We start from the raw sequence: 5,501 nt of genomic DNA on the forward strand, positions 1-5,501 counted from the left end.
CCTTTTTGTGAGCAAGATGTAATACTGTGAACAGCTACCGGCCCAGATCTGTAATACGATCCCTAAGTCGTTACGACACAATTTCTATTAATATAACTTAAATTCGTGTTAACCGGTACGTCTGGGGACACTGTTAACCCAGTACCGTACACGATCCGGGGACAATGTTAACCCCGAAACACTTCTCAGGACTTAGATTGTGATATCACTTAGAGTTCTTTAGTCAAAATTACCATTAGTTTGTTTTCTCGTTTTGCGTGCCTAGCACGGTTAACCGTCTTTATGTTTTCAAAAAATGAGTTTGGTCACATACGACCCGAAAATAGTTGTTACTGATATTTTAATTAAAGTGGTGAAATTAGAGCTCGGTTTAGACACCCCGTTTGGCCGCGTGGCCCGTTTCCGTCTTTAGTATACCGGAAACTGCTAAATCGGGTAAAATGACCCAAATCATCCGAATTACTTTCGGATGATTTATTTTTACTTGATTAACTTAGTTTCATGAAAATAGTTCATTTTTAGGGTTTTTATACACCAGTCAGCTCGCTTAGGCGAACTTTGCCAGTTTACACGTTTTAAGCTTTAAAAGTTTGTTTTTAAGTTCCATTTAGCACAAATAATTATTCATTTAGTCTCGGATCTTGAAATTTTGCACAAATCAGTTTTTGACAGTAAGGAATTTTATAAAAATATTTCCAGAATTAATTTTTATATTTAACATTTATTTATCTATTTTTAAACGTCATTTAAACACCAAATCTGTCGAAAATACCAAACGACCTTAGAAAAATCCCAAATTTTTCTGGAATAACTCTTGCCATCCACATAGTTCCCAGTAATATTTACAGAACCAAAAACTCATTTTTCATGCCATTTTCACCAAAACTGAGCTAGAAAACCATAGATCTCGTTTTACCGAAAAGCCTACTTAGACTTCTCCAATGGACCTGAAATTTTGTGTGTGACTTTTATATGCTATAAAAAGATTATTTGAATTTTTCCAGAATTTTTCATGATGTTTAGCTATTTTTCACCATTTTTAGCCAAAACCGAACATTAAATTCACCAAATATTCATCCTTTATCCAAAAATTACCAAAATTTCACAGATCTCATATTTTCATGTGTAGATCATCTCTGTGAAATTTCATGACTCAACTCTAAGTCTACCACAATCTGTCCAAATCTTACAAATCATACGAAAAACCGAACTAACTTGTGTTTCTAGCTTTAGATCGCAAAGATCTTGCTTTCTAGCCTTTGCTAGCAACTAGCTACAACACCTACAAGCACAATAACACGACACCAAGCAAGTTATACCCACAATCAAGCCATTCCTTTCATGGTTTCGGTTAAGACATCAAAACAAAGATTTTAACCGTAAAAATTCGTTTTTGACTCTTTTAACTCCTTTCTTGGACCAAGATCCCTTGTATAACTTGTATACATCACTTGATCATGCAAGAATCGGTTTCATCTCGGGTTTTCACCCATTTTTCACTTGAAACCTCATTTTCTCAAGATTTTGGAATTAAAAACCAAGATTAAACCATAATAACATGTTTATATCTTATGATTCTTGCTTAAAAACTTGGGTTTTTGGATGAATGTTGAAGAATGTTGAGAGAAATGTGGAGTTGAAGTGTTAAAAAAAGAAAATGAAATGTGTGTGTGCATCACATGGACCGATCGGTCCTAGTATGGTGTGGGGTGGGGCCCACATCTCCAACCTTGGCCACACATTTGGATTGTGTAATCCGGATAATGTTGTGGATAATCTGCTTCAGTTCGTTTTTCGGTTAAACACTTAATTCGGCTTAAAACGAGGCTAAAACGGTCGTTTTTCGGCTTAAAAATAAAATTTATATGAAACCGATTTAAAAACTTTAAAAAACTTAAACCATGACATTTATTGACTCAACACATCATATTGTCGATCATTGTGCATCTTTTTCGGCTTGATCGATCTTCTCTTGCTTGGTTTGATGTTAAAGGTTTCGTTTATCGTACCGACGTATCAATAAATCGAAATCCTTTTTCTGTGCTATAATTCACTTATCCCGTAGCCTTAATACTTCGTAAACCTTACTAAACATCATATATTTCGTCTATAATGAAATCCCCGATTCGTTCGGGTTTCAATAACCGTTCATCGATTAATCGTAATTTCAATACGACTAGCTGTACATTCGAGTATAATTCATACTGTGAATCTTATATACTCGTATAAACACATTATAATTTATATATTCAGTATTAAATAACACATAAATGGTATATTCCGGCTAGGGTATACCTGAATTTGCCGGAATCGTTACATTCTCCCCCCGTTATAAAAATTTCGTCCTCGAAATTTTACGCGTCAACTACTTCCTTTTGAGGAAATAGGTGGGGGTATTTCTTCCGAAATTTGTCCTTTCGTTCCCATGTATATTCGGGGCCTCGTTGCGAGTTCCATCTAACTTTGACCAACGAGATCTTATTGTGTCTAAGCTGCTTGATTTTCCCGTCCACTATTTCTATGGGTTCCTCTACGAAATTAAGCTGATCACTTATTTGGACACCCTCTAAGGGCAACACCAATGTCTCATCCGACAGACACCTTTTCAAGTTCGACACGTGAAACACGTTGTGAACTGCACTTAATTCATCAGGCAGTTCTAATCGGTATGCTACAGGACCGATTTTTGCAGTAATGTCGAATGGTCCAATGTATCTAGGGGCCAACTTCCCCGCCTTTCCAAATCTGACTACTCCTTTCCAAGGTGATACTTTCAAATACACTTTATCACCTTTCTCAAATGATAACGGTTTTCTACGGGTATCGGCATAACTCTTCTGCCGATCCCGTGCGGCCTTCAGATTGTTCTTAATTTCAAGGATTTTGCTGGTCGTTTCCTGGACCAGATCTGATCTAATAACCTGTGTGTCGCCCACTTCAGTCCAGCAGAGTGGTGATCGGCACTTCCTTCCATACAATGCTTCGTAAGGTGCTGCCTTTATACTGCTATGGTAACTGTTATTATAGGAAAATTCAACGAGTGGAAGATGTTGATCCCAATTTCCCTTAAAATCCAGTACGCATGCACGAAGCAAATCCTCCAGTGTTTGGATGGTCCTCTCAGACTGACCGTCGGTCTGAGGGTGGTAAGCTGTGCTTAGGTTAATACGCGTTCCCAGCGCTTCTTGTACAGCTTGCCAAAGATTGGAGGTGAAATGGCTATCTCGGTCGGAGATGATTGAGATGGGTATCCCATGACGAGACACAATTTCATTTATATAAATCTGCGCAAGTCTCTCGGTGTTATAATTATTTCTAATCGGAATAAAATGTGCCGATTTGGTTAATCGATCCACGACTACCCAAATTGCATCATGTCCTCGGGACGTCTTGGGGAGATGTGTCACAAAATCCATCGTGATCTGCTCCCACTTCCATTCAGGAATTTCCGGTTGTTGTAACATTCCCGAAGGTTTCTGGTGCTCCGCCTTAACCCTCGCACACGTCGTACACTTGCCGACGTATGTGGCTATATCCTTTTTCATACCCGGCCACCAGTAGAACTCCTTCACATCCTTGTACATCTTATCCGATCCCGGATGTATGGAATATTTTGATTTATGCGCTTCGTCCATGATTAATTCACGAAGGTCATGGAGGGTCGGGATCCAAATCCGATTTTTGAAATAGAGAATTTCGTCCACGCGCTGTTCGAAATTCTTCTCGTTACCATAAAGTCCCTCTTTTACCAATTGTTCCTCTTTCAACGCCTCGCGTTGAGTGACTCGAACCTGGTCCGAAAGGTTCGACTGGACTATCATTTCCAGTGCTCGCACTCGCAATGGCTTAACCCGATCCTTCCTACTCAGGGCATCGACTACGACGTTAGCCTTGCCGGGGTGATAACGGATGTCACAGTCATAGTCGCTTAACAACTCGACCCATCTTCGTTGTCTCATATTCAGTTCTTTCTGATCGAATATGTGTTACAAACTTTTATGATCAGTGAAGATGGTGCACTTTGTACCGTAGAGATAATGTCTCCAGATTTTAAGTGCAAAGATAACTGCTCCCAGTTCTAAGTCATGAGTAGTGTAATTTTTCTCGTGTATTTTTAACTGTCGAGAAGCATAGGCTATAACCTTATTATTTTGCATCAACACGCATCCTAACCCTCTCCGGGATGCGTCACAAAACACGACAAAACCATCGTCTCCGTCGAGGAGACTTAAGATCGGCGCTTGGCACAATTTTTGTTTTAGCGTTTGAAACGCCGTTTCCTGCTCTTCACCCCATTCATACTTTCGATCTTTTTGGGTCAGAAGGGTTAAAGGTTGGGCGATGCTGGAAAAGTTCTCTATAAATCGACGATAATATCCAGCTAAGCCTAAGAATTGGCGGATTTCCTTTGGCGATTTCGGCGCTTGCCAATTCTTAACTGCTTCAACCTTACTTGGATCAACGTGTATTCCTTGATGGTTTATAACGTGACCAAGGAATTGCACTTCTTGTAACCAAAAGTTACACTTGGAGAATTTTGCATACAACTTCTCCTGATTTAGAAGCTCTAAAATTAATCTTAAGTGTTGTTCGTGCTCATCTTTACTCTTCGAGTATATCAAATATCGTCAATAAACACGATGACGAATTTATCGAGGTAGGGTTTACAGACTCGATTCATGAGATCCATGAACACTGCTGGCGCATTTGTTAGCCCGAAAGGCATAACTAAGAACTCGTAATGGCCGTAGCGAGTCCGGAATGCGGTTTTTGGGATATCCTCCTCCTGAATTCTAACCTGATGGTATCCCGATCTAAGATCAATTTTTGAGAAATAGCTCGCACCTTGAAGTTGGTCGAACAGGTCATCAATTCGGGGGAGAGGATACCTATTTTTGATTGTCAACTTGTTCAGCTCCCTGTAATCAATGCACATTCTAAGGCTTCCGTCCTTCTTTTTCACGAATAGTACTGGTGCACCCCACGGGAAATAACTGGGACGTATAAATCCTTTATCCAACAATTCCTGCAACTGGTTGGATAATTCTTGCATCTCGGATGGTGCAAGTCGGTAGGGTGCCTTAGCAACAGGGCCAGCTTGAGGTAATAGATCGATTCTGAATTCGACCAGTCGGGTTGGCGGTAATCCAGGAAGTTCTTCTGGGAAGACTTGTGGAAATTCGCGTACCACTGGAATATCATCCACCCGTTTCTCCTCAGAATCAGTGGCCGTCAAGCTTGCTAGATACGCCACGCATCCTTGGCGTATGTATTTTAACACCTTGAGGTGGGATATAAATGGTATCATGGTGCCTGACTTTTCTCCTTGCACTAATATCTCTTCGTCATCCGACACCCGGATCTTGACGATTTTCTTTTCACAGTTTATTTCTACTTTGTTACGTGCTAACCAATCCATTCCCACTATCACGTCAAAACTACCCAATTCTACCGGTAATAAGTCAATCGGAAGGGATTGATCGTTCAGAATAAAAAGGGCA

This window comes from Bidens hawaiensis, unplaced genomic scaffold, assembly GCF_021521415.1.
Source record: "Bidens hawaiensis isolate Kalapana, Puna unplaced genomic scaffold, B.hawaiensis_p1.1 tig00064678_1, whole genome shotgun sequence".
NCBI classification, from domain to species: domain Eukaryota; kingdom Viridiplantae; phylum Streptophyta; class Magnoliopsida; order Asterales; family Asteraceae; genus Bidens; species Bidens hawaiensis.